Here is a 19,898-nt window from a genome sequence, read left to right on the forward strand (position 1 = left end):
GTCCCTGTATTAACATACATAGGAATTTTTTGTGACCTTGTTCTTCGACCTTAATTCCCCAAAACTAACCACTTCTAAGGTGGTACATAGTTCAGATGTACACCAATCTTCGTCCAAATCCATTTAACCGTTTTAAAGAAATCTTGGTAGAAAACACACAGACACACAGAGATGAACACGCCCTCTGTCCACCTACGAGTTACTCTTGAATGTTTACAGATTGAAGATTATTTCAAACGAAATCATAATTGAAATATATATCATGCCTAACAGGAAACGTCAGCTTACAATTAAAGCAGAAGCTGTTTCATTTAACCTTCCAGAAAATTGAGATATTGACAGACTCCATAAAGTTAAATAAGGTGAATACATACCTGTCGTTTATTGACTTGTAAAAGTATTTCTCATTACATTTCGGCCCGGCATGGCCAAGCGTGTTAAGGCGTTCGACTCGTAATCCGAGGGTTGCGGGTTCGAAACCCGGTCGCACCAAACATGCTTGCCCTTTTAGCCGTGGGGCGTTATAATGTGACGGTCAATCCCACTATTCGTTAGGAAAAGAGTAGCCCAAGAGTTGGCGGTGGGTGGTGATGACTAAATGCCTTCCCTCTAGTCTTACACGAAATTAAAAAAAAAACAATCTCATTAGGTTTCCTATACGGAAATCTGGCAGATACTCTTAAATATGTGACGTCAAATAATTTTATTTTTCAAACGTTTATATTTTAACAAATATTGCCATGCATCATGAGGTTTATCGAGCACACAAAATGAAAACGAGGCAGAATTGAGCTAAAATAAAAAAAACCTGAAGAGAAAGGAATGGTAGATTAAGCGGACAATATCTTCCAGCTAAGCCTAAGGCGTTAGGGACGAGATATGAATTTCAAAGCTATTTTCCATGTTTATCCTGGTGAGATGAAGAATAATGTACAACAAATACAGAAACAAAAAAAAAATTCTTTATAACGTATTAATTTAAGGTTAATGTTTAAACAGCTCACAGAGAAAACGAATAATTATTTCAACATTTCTTTGCATTCGCAAAAATGCTTAAAAATAAGTTCGTATAAAAACTAGACACAACCTTGTCCTCAAAACTATTTATAAATAAGCAATCTATAAATTTATTTCGAAATAAACTTTATTTCCACTAATTTATACTGGTGTTCTTATGTTTTTGTAAAATTTGAAATTGAAATCCTGACAGATATTCGTTTGAATAACAAATCGGTTCATAATTTCATGGAAAAAATTAAGTTCACCCTTAAAATATAACTCTCCTTGATTCGGTTTGTTGTGTGTCCAGCCAGCGAGGATAGTAAATACAAGGGTAGAATAGAGATAATTGAAAAAACGACAAGGAAAAATATGAAGAAAAAGCCTATCGAAAAAAATAGACAAAAGTAAAAATTATACAAACAGGTCAGAAAGGTCAGAAAATACGTCTTATATTTAAGAATGGCATAATTTCCGAGATATACTCTTTACGCTCCTGTTGTCACATGCATGCATAAACCTTGTTATGAAGTAATAATTAGTAGATATGCTATAGTTGCGAGGCTTAGCTGTTAAGATTTTCTTTGTCTTTTTTTTAAAAATTTTATTACCCAGATTTGTGTCCAACAATTTGAAGGTCCATTGTCCATGTTGAATAAGTGATTCTAAAAACGTTTTAATTAAAAACCAAGCTGAATTACTATACACATGAAACAACACACCCATAAGTGGAATTCAAATACACATACTATTTAGATGTGACAGACTAGGGGAAGGGCAACTAGTCAGCATCACCCACCGCCAACCCTTGTGCTGCTCTTTTACTAATGAAAATTGGAGGTTGGCTGGCACATGTAAATCCGCCAGGGCTGAAAGTGCGAGCATTTCCATTGAATGGCTTCGAATTCGCGACCCGCAGATTGCGAGTTTAGCGCTCTATCCGTTCATGTTCTTCCACAGTGCATCAATGTTTACATAGCAGCTGTCATCTAGAGGTAGAACAAATGAATTGCCTTAGACCCAGAACGGGTTAACCATAAGGTTTTAGAATAACAACCAACAGCCTGGAAGGGCAGAGAGCTTAGAACAGTTGTTGGGAGAGTGGTGATCCAGTTTTCTCTAGGAAGGGTATCTGAATAGAACAAGAAAAGTAGAAAAGGGAACGGATTACTTTGTTCAAACCTAACGATATAACTAAAAGTAAACTGAACGTGAATATTGAATTTCCAAAACAACGTAGGATAGTTCCAGCTAATCAAAATATATATTACAGATGTTTTTGTTTTTATTCTTTCCAGTATCTCCTTTAGGAATACGTTTAATTCCGTATAAAAGCGTTTCTTTCATTTTTGTCATCCATTTTCCTTCTTTAATAAATATGGTTTCTTGCGAGCCCCATTTCTTGTTTCAACTCGGACCCACATTAAATTACTACATGTTTGGACAAGCTTGCAAGTAATGCAATTTCCTGAATGTTTGATCAAGCTTACAAGTAATGCCATCTCTCAATGTTTGATTAAAGCTTACAAGTAATGCCAACCCATGATTGTTTGGTCAAGCTTACAAGTAATGCCATCCTTGAATGTTTGGCCAACTTACAAGTAATGCCATCCCTGAATGTTTGAAAAAAGCTTACAAGTAACACCATCCCTGAATGTTTGGTCAAGCTTACAAGTAATGCCATGCACGAGAATCAAAGATAGCGATCTAAAACTTTGTTCGACTGCTTCTCAGAATGTTTAATGTAAAAGACTTTAACCTTTTCTTCACTGCACCTATCCTACTAATAATGTGAAATTATATTTCGTCATTTAACCATGTAATTACCATATCATATGGTCTTTCTCCATTAATGGCAAAATAGTTAAGCCATAGTTTCTTAACATCGGGTGACTGAGTTTGGCATTTATTTATGTCAAAACTTTCCACATCTTAAACTGGAAAACTTTCCAATCAATATTTGGCCATTATTATCATTCAGTTCTCGACTTTCTTGTTTTAAATATTTTTCTTCCATATTTATTTGAACTTTGTTATATAGTCAACATTTTAAGTGAAATCTTACTCAAAAATAGTTTTTCTAGTTACTCTTGCTAACCACAATAAACCTGCTGCTTTCAGTGCCTTTTTATTCAACAACACGACTTGTAAAATGGACAAGGATGCGATAGTACAATTAGTGACTGATATGCTATTTGTTTTATCAAATTGCACCAATAGCAACTGTTATACGATGAACTAGATTAATTTGGAGAAGTGTAATTATGACCAGCTTTATATGAGCCATTTATAAATCAGAATTTGAGTAAGAACTAAGAAAGCGATGATACTGAGTTATTTTAACACCATAATGTAATAAACACTGAACACCATAATATAATAAACACTGAATATAATTCAGTCATCTAAGCTTCCATAAAACTACCAATACATCAAATATGAATAGAACCCACTTGTACATATAGCCAATACACGTTGTATATTCATGAACAAGGCCGAAACTTGATCTGTACTTTATTTTAATTAAAGTTTTAATACCCGTACCAGCCTTCAAATGAATACACTTTTACTTCATGTGGGTTTCTCATCTTCAAATAATACGCATTATACTATGTCACCATACGTTACTAGCATTAAGATATTTCTTTATCTTATGCGTAAATTCATTCTACTTAATCAAACATATTACTAGAAATATATACATATACGTTGTTTTGATTGACTAAACTGAGTCAATATGTACATAACTAATACACTTGAGTCATATACGTTGTTTTGATTAACTAAACTGAGTCAATATGTACATAACTAATACACTTGAGTCATATACGTTGTTTTGATTAACTAAACTGAGTCAATATGTACATAACTATATACGTTGTTTTGATTAACTAAACTGAGTCAATATGTACATAACTAATACACTTGAGTCATATACGTTGTTTTGATTAACTAAACTGAGTCAATATGTACATAACTAATACACTTGAGTCATATACGTTGTTTTGATTAACTAAACTGAGTCAATATGTACATAACTATATACGTTGTTTTGATTAACTAAACTGAGTCAATATGTACATAACTATATACGTTGTTTTGATTAACTAAACTGAGTCAATATGTACATAACTAATACACTTGAGTCATATACGTTGTTTTGATTAACTAAACTGAGTCAATATGCACATAACTAATACACTTGCGTTTGTCTGTCCAGAAATTTTCTTGATCCAACGCCACAAATCTTATTTAGCTAGAATAGCCTTTGTCCGAGCCGTTAGGATATCATATTGGTTTTTCAATTGAGAATCATTTTATCTCTTTTTACTTAGTCTGTTACGTAGTACAGTTTATCCTGGCTGAGTGTCAGATTTATTGTGTTACAACTTGGAATAGTCTGAGTTAAACTGGAATTTGGTTTGTTTTGTTTTTTGTTTTTTTGGAATTTCGCACAAAGCTACTCGAGGGCTATCTGTGCTAGCCGTCCCTAATTTAGCAGTGTAAGACTAGAGGGAAGGCAGCTAGTCATCACCTCTAGTCATCACCACCCACCGCCAACTCTTGGGCTACTCTTTTACCAACGAAAAGTGGGATTGACCGTCACATTATACGCCTCCACGGCTGGGAGGGCGAGCATGTTTAGCGCGACGCGGGCGCGAACCCGCGACCCTCGGATTACGAATCGCACGCCTTACGCGCGATTGTAACACGCAGTTGTCTTTCTTGACACAAATATGTTTTATTATACAAACAACAATACAATTTGTAATAATGGTTATTACAAATACAGTATGTGAAAAAGTCAGGACACCCTATGAAACCTTTGCATTTTGTAACATTTTTGGATATGTAGATACTTAATCTCAATTTTAACAATACTGAGAGATTATAGGAACATAACAAAACAATTAAAACTGATCAAGATCTTCTGCAAATGTAATTTACACAGGCTTTCATAGAGCGTCCTAACTTTTTCACATGACTTTAGTTATGACAGCTGAGTTTGTTCTCATTATAACTGTGTCCGCCATGACCAAGTGGTTAGGGCACTCTACTCTCAATCTGAGGGTCGCGAACTCGAATCCCCTACATCACTAAACATGCTCGTCCTTTCAGCAGTGGGAACGTTATAATCTAACGGTCAATCCCACTATTCATTGTCAAAAGAGTAGCTCAAGGGTTGGCGGTGGGTGGTTATGGCTAGCTGCCTTCCTTCTAGTCTCACACTGCTAAAATGGGGACGACTAATGCAGATAGCCCTCGTGTGGCTTTGCGTGAAATTACAAAAAACAAACAAATTTCAAATTAACTTTACTTTGTAATAATTTAGTTTAGTTTGTTTTATAAACTGCTATGAACATCTTTTAGCTACTTTTGCTTTATCATGAGTTTTAGTTTTGTTCTTCTGAGTTTCAACTCGAAAGACCATGACATATACTGAAAGCTCGTAACTGTTTCATATTTTGTGCACTATTATAAACACCATTGTTTGATGGTGTACTTCACGTATAGTTTTATTCAATAAAGGTACGTCTACGTGGGTTTGTTCGGTGGAGTGCGTGAAACTTATAGAATAAGTAAAATGTAAGCGAATGGTATGAAAAGTACCTCAAATGTTTTCGCGTTGCGACTAATACATATTATATATGCGCTTTTATCGTTTTATTCGTAATTTTAGTGTTGGGAACATCTTTCTCACTCAAAAATCGCACGTGACCTTACATAAGAAACCTGAACGCGACAGTAAAGTCAGTTTATACCTAATAATTTATTAATAAATATATTCGTAATATACGGGTTGCGAGTTCGAGTCCTGTCACCAAGTAATACAATCTACGAGTGTTTGGTCAAAGCTTACAAGTAATGCCATCCTGAGTGTTTGGTCAAAGCTTACAAGTAATGTTGGAAGGACGGATGTGACAGGTATTCGAATCCGTGACGTTCAGATTGTCATACTGATGTATAAATCTGATAAATTAATTCCCAAATACAACAATTAAAAATAGCTAATTAAAAAGGTCTATCCATCTATGGCTTAAAATATGCTAAAGGTACAGTTAATTAAATAAGTAAAAAGTTAATTTTCTTCAGTATGGTTGTCTTGGTAATAAACTGAGTTTCTGTTTTGAAGACCAAATACCAGCTAATAGAAATCGATCCATTCTTTTGCGTTATAATTATAGAAAGGATTAAAATTATTATTGAATACATATGACCATATTTTAAATTCCTATATCTAATTAAAGTCTCGATAGTTTTGAATTGGTATAATTAGATATATTTAAAATAATAAGTACATCAACAGCTATGCGGCCTTCATTGGGGATATAATTGTGACAGTTTTGGCATTTCTTTGTAATTATAACTGTGTAATGTAACGTGTGATAAGTTCATCCATCAGATGTTGTTCAAATATATTATTTAGATGTTACACCAGTTATTTTTGTACACCAAATTGCATCTACAGATTAATAGGTCTTCCGTAGTTTAATAAGTTAGTTTAGCTTTCACAACGTATTCAGCTGAACAACCCAGATCATGTGAAAGTTTGATTGTGAAGATATTATTAATTTGTTTGTTGAATTTCGCGCAAAGCTCCACGAGAGCTACAGGCGCTGGTCATCTTTAGTCTTGACGTGATACACCATAACACCGCCAAGTTTTGAGCTACTCTTTTAGCAACGAATAGTTGGTCTGCCTCTTTCACTGATAAATTAGAGACGTCTAGCACAAGTGTCCATTGTGTAGCTTTGCGCGAAATTCAAAACAAAGAAACAAGTAAATACATCAATAAATACCGAAAGCAACTGAAAATAGTGTACATTTTCGTGATTGAATCTCTCAATCGCATGTTTGTTAGCCATAAACACGTAATGACACCTCTGCCATCTAGGAATAAACGTATCAACTAAAAATCGTATAGGCAACTAACCTTGTCAATCTATGTGAAGTGATATTTTACAGGCAAAAATGTAGGTGTAATGGTTGGTTGATTGGGTGTTTTATGGCGAAAAGCTACCGGGCTATCTGCGCCTAGGTGTAGTGAATATTATTTTATCTTAAAATAATTTACAAAAAATACTGTGGAAAATTTTCAACTTGTTATTATTAATTTTTCCTGCTAGTCCCCTTTGAAAATAATTGTATTTAAGAATATTGTCTTTAAGATTCAAGCTTCATACTTTTGATTGGTGAATTAAAAACTATGTAGCCTTTCATCAAAATACTAAGTATTACTCACGACAATCCATGTGATGATCTGTAAAATAATTTTAAATTAATAATATCTATATCTATAATTCGTTTTGATGAAAAGTAGGCATTTTCGTACTTAGCGACCAATTCCATCTGCTACGCAATATAGAATGCAAAATACGATATTCACCCTTCTGCTCTACATAAATGTTAAATAAACCTATGAAAATATTACATGGGAAATTATATTTTACGAAAACTATCAGTGTATAAATCGAACTATAATCAGTTCGATTACAGTTTTTTATTTAGATATTATTATCTAAATTTATTATTAGATAAACAAAGTTTTTATTTAAAACTAAATAAAATAAAAACTAAGTTTTTATTTAAAAAGATATACCTTCCCATGCCGGGAATCGAACCCGGGCCTCCTGGGTGAGAGCCAGGTATCCTAACCACTAGACCACATGGGATATAATACAAATTGTACTGACAATGATATAATTTTAATATAATTTTGTGTTAATAGATTTGTGATTCAATTTGTTTATAAACTTTAGCTTGGATAATACTTACAAATACAAAATATATTATCGTACTAGTATTTGTATCTAAGGCTTCTCACAATTTACTACTTCGAAAATAGCGTTAAGCCTGAAGGATTTCTGTCGAAAGTTTTTCTCTCCAATAGTGTTTTGTAAAAGTTTATATTTGGGAGATAATTTCAAATTTTTTTTTATTCCTTTCTTTGTTTATTATACTTCATAACATTTTCGGTATTTTTTGTTTTGTAAATATAGTATTTAATTATAGATTCTCATATCAAAATAATGAATATTACATACATGTATGTATAAAGAAATACACATTAAGAGCTGCAAAATACCTCATCGCACTATATCAGACAATTTATTTTAGTGATCGTGAGTTTTTCTTCTTACAATGAAAATCAGTTTTTGTTTATTTATAGCTATGCACAAAGTTATACAAAGGGCTATAAGTACCTTGCACAGCATGATTGTCGAAACCCGGTTTCTAGCGCTGTGGGGCAGTAGACATATCGCTAGACTCCCGAGGTAGAGGAAATGGCAATCACATAATTAGTTGAACGTGTTTATTTTTATTTTCAGAATTGACGTCAAACATGATAAATAATTTAAAACAGCGTCAAACTGACAACAACTATTTAACTATTAGAGTGTCGACAACTGTTAACTTCCTTAGGTCAAATGAAATGACTCTTAGAGTTAGCAAAATTTCATTGGTACATAATTTTAATGTTAGTTTAATCTTTGAGCACTAGATAGCAGTACAATCGCAAATTCAATGAAAAATGAAACTATCGCCACAACATATCGAATGTTTGTTATCGTTTACAATTTATTCAGCCACTCGTTTTGTTATTCAAATAAAATATAAAAAGGTTCTTAAAGCATTTCATTTGTAACACAAGTAAATTAATCACAATATTTAGTTGCATCTAAAAATGAAAATCAGTTGTCAGGTATATTTTGAGGAAATAAGCAAGCAGCAGACAGATATGATAAGATGCTGTAATATACTGTCATCAAACTCCCTGTACTTTGTCTTATTTTCTCTAGTTATGTTTGCATTGGTTTTGTTTGTTTTTAAATTTCGCGCAAAGCTACACGAGGGCTATCTGCGCTAGTCGTCCCTAATTTAGCAGTGTAAAACTGAAGGGAAGTCAGCTAGTCATCACCACAACCGCTAATTCTTGAACTACTCTTTTCCTATGAATATTGGGATTGACCGTCAGATTATAATGCCCCATGGCTGTTTGGTGTGACAGGTATTCGAACCCGCGTCCCTCGGATTACGAGTCGTTTGCATCTCTTTTGTAGTTCGAATAAAACGTTAGACGAAGAAAAATATTTTAAAAGTGTACAGTTCATTTTCTTCAACCGAACTATCACTTTGTATAAAATCCGTTCTTAGTGGCACAACGGGTATTTCTGCGGATTTACAACGCTAAAAATCTGGTTTCGATACCCGTGGTGAGCAGAATACAGGTAGCTCATTAAGTATTTGGTGTCTAACTGTAAACAAACAAGTAATAACTTGTTACTTTCACTCAACATACTCGTAGTTTTATTTTCCAAGCATGCTGATAATAATTCTGGTTGATATGACACACTTTTCCATGTGCATTTGAAACGAAGAGCCGTTTCTAGATACATACATTCTTCCCAAAATCCTTATTTTGATTATACGTATTTACTTACCAAACTTCTACCCTTTTCTTTAAAATGAATTTAGTTCACATGTAAATTTAGATTAATTAGCGCAAAAATTATTTGAGAAAAAAAAAAGCAAAAACAAAACTGACAAGCCATGAAAGTTGCACTATAAAACATTTTAAACTAGTAACATTAAACATGTCTCAGAAGATAAAAAATTATTGAAGACAGAACCTTTTATCCATGGGACTTCTCTCCTCTCCTAACTTTGATCTCCGTCTTCTCTTTAGTTTAATTTCCTTTTTCTCCTCAGTTTGACCTCCATCTTCTCCTCAGTTTGACTTCCATCCTCTCCTCAGTTAGACCTCCATCTTCTCCTCAGTTCGACCTCCATCTTCTTCTCAGTTTAATTTCCCTTCTCTCCTCAGTTTGACCTCCATCTTCTCCTCAGTTTACTTTCCCTTCTCTCTTCAGTTCGACCTCCATCTTCACCTCAGTTTGACTTCCATCCTCTCCTCAGTTCGACCTCCATCTTCTCCTCAGTTTAATTTCCTTTCTCTCCTCAGTTCGACCTCCGTCTTCTCCTCAGTTTGATTTCCATCCTCTCCTCAGTTAGACCTCCATCTTCTCCTCAGTTTTATCTCCTTCCTCTCCTGAGTTTGATCCCCTTCCTTTCTCATTGGATCTCTTTCTCTTTGGTTAAACCAACTCTCCCATTTACTAATCCCTGATAAAGTCAACATAAATAGGATAATTAAGTCGTGTTGATTGTGAGAAGTTATATTTTCAATGTGCATCTAACCAAGAGATGAAGACATTATCTTACTTTATACGAAATGTAGATCAAATTTTTGTTCAATGTTTTCTGAAAAAAATTAGAAGTGGAAAGAAGTTAGAAGCAGTTGCTATTTTCACCCTCACTGCAATGTTGGTGTTTGATGTTTTGTTGTTTTAATCTCTGACGTAAGATTTTTTTCCCTTGACCCCAGTTTCAGTGGGTCAAGACTATCTCATGATTATTATTCATTTTCTTTCTTAAATGATTAAAAAAAACGTTTAAATTATGGCATGTAGAAGCCATTAATGAAGATTAGGTAATGGTAGCTTATAACGTTAGATTAAATTATTCATGGCTAATACTGTATTTATCAAACCGATTAGAGTAAAAACTGCCACTAGGGGTGGTTAACTTGACTGAATATTGCTCAACAAAAAAGAAAAACTACTGAAAGTAAAAACTACTTTAACGGTATGTTAAAAGTAATTTACGTATTTCAGTTAACACTAATTTTTAATTAACTCTTTGTATATGTAATCCGTTCGAAACAATGAATAAGAAAAAATTTACGATTTGAATAACACCGGCTTGAACAATAAAATCTAGAAATAGAAACGCTTTACTTATGCATAAATATGCTGAGCATCACATACATATTAATAAATGCTATATTGTTTTAAAAGTGATTATCTGTAGTGATTGTAAGCCTATATTTTACGGCTTCTCAAGAACAACAAGCGCATTGATTCATTAGGATTGTTTCCATATATCTAGGAATGATTCGATAATAGTCTGATATGAGAGAAACGAGTTTAATATGCTATCTGCGTACTTAGTATTAAGGAATTGTCCTAGTTTAAAAAAAAATAGAATCTGAAACCAAAATTAACGACAAGAAAACCTTGACGGTATTTCGGTCATAAAAAGACAACATAAATAGATGAAGTCTTAAGCCTCAATTAGTAATAACTTGTGATATTTAGGATATCGTTGCTAAATGAGATGAGGTCACATATTTTAAGTATTACAAAACCACGTGAACATTTAATCGCACGATCAAACGTTTTCCTTCTTTCTAATACAATATATTAATTACTGGGTCCGGCATGGCCAGGTGGATTGAGACGTTCGACTCCTAATCTGAAGGTCGAGGGTTGGAGTCCCCGTCGCACCAAACATGCTCGCCCTTTCAGCCGTTGGGGCGTTATAATGTAATGTGCAATCCCACTATTCGTTGGTAAAAGAGTAGCCCAAGAGTTGGCGGTGAGTGGTGATGACTAGCTGCCTTCCCTCTCGTCTTACACTGCTAAATTAGGGACGGCTAGCGCAGATAGCCTTCGAGTAGCTTTGCGCGAAATTCAGAAATAAACAAACAAACAATTAATTACTGTTTCGCATTTACCTCGTGATTTTTATAGTACAATGCAATAATATAATATGACACTTATAGGATGACCCCTTAGCTTAATGCTGTTTTTATTCTTTGTAATACCATTTGAATGACTCTGATAGTCAATGTATATATATGAAGATTTATAATTTTCATGCTTTTATATATGTATATCAAGATTCAATCTTAATGAAGGAGCTATTAACACCACGAATCGGTAATGAAAATTTATATAAGAGCCGAATGTTTGTCTGCCACGCCCTCCTGAACGGTTATGGTAGACAAAATATTATATATCAAAATGCTTCTTTTGCATTTTGAATTAAATATTAATGTGTATGCAAATTGCAAAATTGCATATCGCCTGTATTTGTATGTGGTTTGGTTTTAATTTCGTGCAAAACTACACGAGAGCTATCTTTGCTAGCCGTCCCTAATTTAGCAGTGTAAGACCAGAGGGAAGGCAGCTAGTCATCACCACCCACCACCAACTCTTGGGCTACTCTTTTACCAATGAATAGTGGGATTGACCATAACATTATAACGCCCCCACGGCTGGGAGGGCGAGCATGTTTGGCGCGACGGGGATGCGAACCCGCGACCCTCAGATTACGAGGTCGCACGCCTTAACACGCTTGGCCATGCCGGGCCGCCTATGTATAAGACCTTTAAAAATGTCTTTTTAACTTGACCGAAATACAGTGGAGTAATTGTAAAAAAAACCACAAAAAACACACCCGTAAAATAATTTAAAAATTATGTGTGGGGCTTGAAAAAAATAAGTAAATTTGTAATAATTCCATGTAAATTAAGCGAAATAAGCCAAGTAATTGACACAAAACCCCAATATTATGCCTTTTTTGTGAAATCTGACCCTCCCATTCTTAAAAAAAATATCGAAATGGATTTTGTGAACATTTTTTTATTATGCGTCAATTTGTTGAGTGGATGAAAAGTTATATTTGTGTCAGGTTTTATATTGATTACTCTAAATATGAACACACAGGAGCCCAAAATATACATTTTTGGGTTTTATAACATTTGACCCCATAAAATCCTTTAAAAACCTAAATTAGATAAAAGTAAAATAAAAAAAAAGAAGTGTCTGAGCATATTCAACTATTCTATAATTCCACCAAGTTTCAAGTCAATCCGCAGAGAAATGCAGTAATGACGGTTGGTTAAAAATATTTATTTATTAATTAGACAGAAGACGAAACAATAAAAAAAAAACACGTTTCTCTAGAGAAACATAATCTATCATGCGATTCAACTGTTTTCACATATCTGCTAAATAATTTCGAGGAATAAATTATATTCATATAAGGTTTTATCATCATTACTGTAAATATGACCACACAGGAGCCCAAAATATACATTTTTGAGTTATTTGACATTTGACTTCATAAAATCCTTTGAAAGCCTAAATTAGAAGAAAAAAAAAGTGTCTGGGCGTATTAAATTACTGTATAACTCCACCAGGTTTCAAGTCAGTCAGCAGAGAAATGGAAAAAATGGTGGTTAATTAAAAAATTATTTATTTAGCAGAAGACGAAGCAATTAAAAAAAACTTGTTTCTCTAGAGGAACATAATCTATCATGCGATTAAACTCTTTTCATATGTCTGCTAAATAATTTCGAAGAATAAATTAGTAACATAGACGATATATATTCTTAAACTTATGTATAAACTTAGGTTCACTACGGTGAGAAAAATACAACTAAACACATCGTGCATGTAATGTGTAGAAGTTACAGAGCAGATGCAAACAATGGAAAAATTGAGAATGGTTACATTGGAAATTGTACCCCAGAGATGTTGAGGATGTCCGGTTTATTCAGATTAGTTCGAAGTTGCAAGTGCAAAACTAGGGCTTGCAACTTAATAACGTGTTCACAGTCTGAAAGTAATTATGAGTATGGTTGTAATCCAACTATACCTTTGAAAATTCTCAATTTGATGACGGTCTTAAATCTCACTCGTCCATAATGGTTATTAAACCCTACCGTCGGCCAGAAACAATATATAAATATTCTAATAATAAAATGAAACTATACGACCCGTTATATGGTTAGATAAATATATTATCCCCTTCTAACCTTTATACACAGAATCGAAAGTCAATAACATGCTTGTAAAATAGAAAAGTAGAGTTAGGCTGTCCTATCTGTACAGTTCAATAATTCCACCCAATCTCTCCATCGCCACCAGTGAATACAGGCGTGGCTGATGGACCAGCATACTTACCTGGTTGATTCGGATCTTCACATATCGCTAACAGTTCGTAATTTCCAGCTGCTCACATTAATCATCTCTTGGACTTCTCTAACAGAATTGTGGAATATAACAGTCAATCTCGATACGCACCCATGGCATCAAAGTTTCAAGTAACGAGATGAATACCGCAAACTCTCAGATTCACAGTCCAACTTACTAGCCTCCAGACCACTTCTGGTAAATCTATTCAATGAACGCTTTGTCTTTCGAGGGTCGATTACTTTTAGCAGCGTTATTAAACCAACATTACCAATATACGTATCTAAGAAACCTTGTTCTTGAAATTATATTATAATTTTTGTTAGTAATTCAACATTCGTTCTGAGTCTTCCCTTAAATTTACACCTACAAATTAGTTACATAACACACAATTAACACTGAACTTGTTACGCTCTAGTGGACCTGGATTTTATTTGAGTTTTGTAGTGATGTCTCCCAAGCTCCAATATTTAATAAAATACGTTAATTTAGCTTTAGTTGTTGTTGTTTTTTTTCTCTCTTAATAGTTTAGTCCTTTCTTAATAGACAGAATGTGGCATAATGGTCAATGTATTGGGATGTGATTTGTTGTGCCCATAGCTTAAGCCATTGATATTACTGAATACGTCCTACACTTTCAGCTGAAGGCATGCTATAACCTGCCCAGCAATCCATTTATTCCGTGGGTACTGTTGACTGACCATCTTTCTTCTGGCCAGTAGTTCAAAATTAGGCAAAACCTGAACTTCAGAAATCAGACTTGACCGTTTAGCTTATGTGTTGAATAACAGGTTCACAATGTCTACAGTTTGTCCTCAGGTTCACAGGTTCACAGAAATCACTGACCTGACCGTTTAGCTCATGTGTTGAATAATAGGTTTACAGTGTCAACAGTTTGTCCACAGGTTTACATTGTTTTCAGTTTGTCCATCTTTTCTTTCTTGCATGAGAGAGCTTTATCTTTTTAGCTACTGTTTATTTACTGGCAGTTGGCCCGACATGACCAGGTGGATTAAGGCGTTCGACTCGTAAGCTGAGATTCGAATCCCCATTGCACTAAACATGCTCGCCCTTTCAGCCGTGGGGGCGTTACAATGTTTAGATCAATCCCACTATTCGTTGGTAAAAGAGCAGCCCAAGAGTTGGCGGTGGGTGATGATCACCAGATACCTTTCCTCTAATTTCTTTGGAGAAGAATTAAAAGTTTGTACAATTTAACTGCTTGGAAATGAACAATATCTGTAGTATTTTGACTAGTTGCTATCATTGTTTACTAAAGTCACATCTGTAAACATCTTTGTTCTTCAGTGTTAAAAATATTGGTTCACATTTGTGGCTGATGTTTAATAAAATACTTTAGATAGCAAGATCGTGTTTATATATCTATATACTAAAATCATTAAACAATTAGGGTTAAATGAAACAGTCGAGTCCCAAGTTTAATTTAACTTTTAAACAGCGGTGGCGGTTAAGATGATGTAGAAACAGAGTAACATAAATCTTATTTTTTATTTATAAACATGCTTGTTGAATCTTTCTAAATTATGGATAAAGAGACTGGGAGGTTGTATTGATTGTTATAATTCTATATGTGAGTATGGATTATATTATTTCTTTAGTTTTATACTGTTTTCATGTTAAGTTTGATTAGGTGTATCATGTGACTTAGGTTACCATGGTGAGTAATATGAAAGATATAATGTAATTTAGGTAAGATTGTAATGGTGGGTGATATTAATGGTTTATAGCATAAATTAGGTAAGACTACATGTAACAGTATATGATATTAAAGGCTTATAACATAATTTAGGTAAGACTATAATACTGAGTTATATTAGAGGTTTATAACATAATTTAAGTAAGATTGTAATACTGAGTTACATTAAAGTTTATAATATAATTTGGGTAAGATTATAATACTGAGTTACATTAGAAGTTTATAACATAATTTGGGTAAGACTACGTATGACATAGCTGATATTAAAGGTTGATAACATGGCTATATACATATGATTTGAATAAGTTTGTAGTTAATTGTACCATATGTCTGTGTGTGTGCGTGTATATATATACCCAAATTTATAATTACATATATTTGAAAATTACGTTACTTAACTTTGGTTATGATTAAAACTACTTAAAACTTTATTTACTCTATAGAATTATTATTTCAAAATAATCTCACATTAATGGTTTTTACAAAGAATACTTGAAATAAAATTAATTATTCTTACAGAGTTATTAAAAATCATATTTTAGATATTATTAAATAGCAAATATTAGGTTCGTTGTTGTTAGGCACAAAGCTACACAATAGATTATGAATCGTCTGCCGACTACCAGATTTTTAGCGTCGTAAGCCTGAAGACCTACAGTTGAGCAACTTAGACGAATTAATATTCTAAAACAGAAAGCAAAATATTTTAAAATGTTATTCTTAAATAAATAAAGTTCAAAGTATTTTGTTACACTCGTCAAATGTTTTACTATGTCATCTAAGATTGGAGTAGGCTTGACTTGATGTTAGTTTCCAAGATACAGCAACGATAGTTCAAAGTTCGAGCCGCTATTTACCCCATGAAAACTATGAGGACTTCATCAGTTCTGCTATTAAATTAAGCGCTAATGACTAATCAGGAATACCTGAAGTTTTGAATGAACTGTTTACACACAAAAATTTGGATTTAAAATGTCAAATACAAAGCACTTTCTAAGCCTAAGGTCATAAGTGCACGTTGTTTAGACCTCAGGTCTATACACAAATTAAATGCAATATAATGGAAAACAGATCTTATGATCTAAGCCTCGTTGTTGGATGTTTGCTTTGTGGCCGCATTTAACTTATTTGTCTCTCTTTTAATTACAGTTAATTATAGTTCATCTAAGGTTTGGATACACTGTTTGAACTTTACGCTGTCCTTTCGGTTGGTCCACACTAAGAATGGTGGATCACTCGTAACCATAGGTTGACCTGTACTAAAGGATGTTGGGTCACTAGCAACCACGGGTTGGTCTGCGCATTTTTTAGGTTAAAACAGACAAGTAAGGCTCTTTAGTGGCGGCGGGTGTTGCTAGATATTGTCTCTTCAGTCTCTACTTTAAAATTATGGACAACTGTCCATGAGCCTCAGTTTCTTTGACCTCGTTGTTTGGCGCTGTTCAGTTTCAAAATATCGATTTCATTTGATTTCGTTGTTTCAAATCGATGTCTTGTATAACTTAACTGCACTCAAGCAAAGTAAGGTGCTGACAGTTTATGATTACTTGACACTCAGTACAATGCCTACAAAAGACAAATGTTAAATCACACCCAGTATTATGACTTAAGTCAGAACGCCTAGGGCCGAAATAATACACGTAAAACATGGTATAATTGAAACTTTGGTTTGTCAAGGTTACTACATGCGAAACATTGCAACAAGACTCCAAGTTTAAACTGTTCACAAGACTCTGAAAGTGGTACATCAAGCAGAAACTGTGGCTTGAATAGTCCCCTAATGGCAAGAGCTTACAGCGTTAGAAACCAGGTTTCGATACCCACGGTGGAAAGAACACAGAAGCTCATTATGTTGCCTCATGCTTAACTTCAAACAACATCGTGTTACTCGCAGAAGTAGCCGATATAGAAAGCTGATATTCTGCAAAAGGGGTTAAAGATATGTAAAGGGGTTAAAGATATGTCTGTGCAACCTTTCTGTAAATACACGTTTTAGTGCTTTCCAGAGAAGATCACACACCTAGCACGAAGAAACCGTAACGGAAATGTAGCTGCTCGAAGAACTCTGTTGAAAATAGGTTTGTTTGTTTGGTTGGTTTGAATTTCACGCAAAGCTACACGAGGGCTATCTGTGCTAGCCGTTCCTAATTTAGCAGTGTAAGACAAGAGGAATGGCAGTTAGTCATCACCACCCACCGCCAACTCTTGGGCTACTCTTTTACCAACGAATAATGGGATTGACCGTAACATTATAATGCCTTCACTGCTGATAGGGCGAACATATTTGGCGAGACGGGGATTCAAACCCGCGACCCTCGGATTATGAGTCGAGTGCCTTAATCACCTGGTTATGCCGTGTCTTGAAAATAGGTATTCAAACCAAAAGGTTGAAGTAAACACAGATGGTAGAAGGAGGAAAGATGAAATTCTAATTTTACAACAGTCAACGATAGAGAAGAGATCGGTTTCCATACACAGCATCTACAGGAGTTATCATGGAGAGAAGAGATTGGTTTCCATACACAGCGTCTACAGGAGTTATCATGGAGAGATCGGTACTAGATTAGGACTGCATCTCATTCTATAGTGTCAGTGATCCACATCAACTTGATTGCACCCTGACAGTACAGACAAGTTCTCATCCATTTTAACCCTGACAGTACAGACAAGTTCTCATCCATCTTAACCCTGACAGTACAGACAAGTTCTCATCCATCTTAATCCTTACAGTACAGACAAGTTGTCATCCATCTTATGTTTCTCTGAGGAATACTACTCATCAGTTGAGAAGTCATCTTTCAGCAAGAGAGTGATCCAGACATATAGAAAGTGTGATTAAACAATATCTTGATGGTAGAAAAGAGTCACTGTGTCATTCACAACCATGATTTGGTGTCTACTATGGTCAATTTATCACTCACAACCATGGCTTGGTCTGTACTTAGAACATTATATCACTCACAACCATGTCTTGGTCTGTACTTAGAACATTATATCACTCACAACCATGGCTTGGTCTGTACTAAGAACATTATATCACTCACAACCATGGTTTGATTTGTGTATAGACGATATATCACTCACAACCGTAGCTTGGCTTGCATTAGGTCATGATATGTACATTTTTGAGATTGAATAGGTTTATGCAAAAACTAGTGAGGTGAAAAGGTGGTTGAGCAAGTAGTTTAAAATTACTAATGACATCTTGAAGACAAGGTGGATTCATATATAAAACACTACTGGATTGCACAACGTATTTCGTTTTTTATTTTGTGGTTTCTGAGCAATGTTTTGTACGTTAACAATTATTCACTGTCTATTCGCAGTTATTCCTTATTTGTAAACTTTGCATGAATATGATTGCGTGAGCTGTATATAGTTTCTGATATTTCTTTGAAACTAAATATTGACTTCTTCCTATATATGAGTAGTAAAAACACAATATAAAACTCGTGACAAAAATTGACACCAACGTGTCATAGTTTTAGCCTTAATATCGGGAGTACGTTTCAGGTTTGTATTTTTATAATGAGTGAACACAATAGTGTAACCATCAATGTGTTTCTATTCTGAAAGTTTAGTGTATTCTGTCTGCCGATCTTACTGTATTCATATAATAGATGCAGATGTATTTTAAGCTTGTTTTAAGCTCCACTTAAACCTATAAGTACGACAAAAAATAAGAGATATAATATCCAGATTAAATGTTTATATCAATAGTGATAATTATCACCAATAACTTTCAAAATATCCTTTAACACGTTTATATCTCCCTGTTTAATGTTCGATGTAAAACTATTATTACAATAAGGAAATTATCTGACGTTTAACAGTAAACATGATTTCCTCTTATCTGAATAAATTATACATTCTTAACTTGGTACAACACATTCACTGCCACTCAGGTTGGACCTCGTGATATGTACATCACAAAGTCGTTTTAATATACTCGTTATGAATCCCAATGTTTTCAGTTGGATTTGGTTTGTTTTGAATCTCGCGCAAAGCTACCTGCTAGCCGTCCCTAATTTTGTAGTGTAAGACTAGGTGAAAGGCAGCTAGTCATCACCACTCACAGCCACCTCTTGGGCTATTCTTTTACCAACGAATAGTAATATAACACCCGGTTGAAAAGTTTCGTGGGAAGGGTATTCGAACCCGCGATTCTCGGATTACGAGTCCAGTACCTTAACCACCTGGCCTTAAGTGCAAATAACGCTAAACTACGATGATACTGTGCGTAATGCATCATGAAAATTTGATGGGATGTTTACATTCGGTTCATATCAATGTTTTATTGTTATTGGCTACAGCTGATCTTTCTATCTCATTTGGACCACCCAATGTGAGAGAATTAT

The 19,898-nt window shown here is 34.3% G+C and overlaps 1 non-coding gene across 1 annotated transcript; it reads right to left on the reverse strand.

The window, feature by feature from the left end:
* Positions 1 to 7,601: 7,601 nt before the first annotated feature.
* Positions 7,602 to 7,673, reverse strand: TRNAE-CUC (transfer RNA glutamic acid (anticodon CUC)). The gene has a single exon. It is a non-coding gene; the product is annotated as a tRNA-Glu (tRNA).
* Between the last annotated feature and the right edge of the window lie 12,225 nt (positions 7,674 to 19,898).

Source organism: Tachypleus tridentatus, chromosome 7 (genome assembly GCF_004210375.1).
Source record: "Tachypleus tridentatus isolate NWPU-2018 chromosome 7, ASM421037v1, whole genome shotgun sequence".
Classification (NCBI taxonomy): Eukaryota; Metazoa; Arthropoda; class Merostomata; order Xiphosura; family Limulidae; genus Tachypleus; species Tachypleus tridentatus.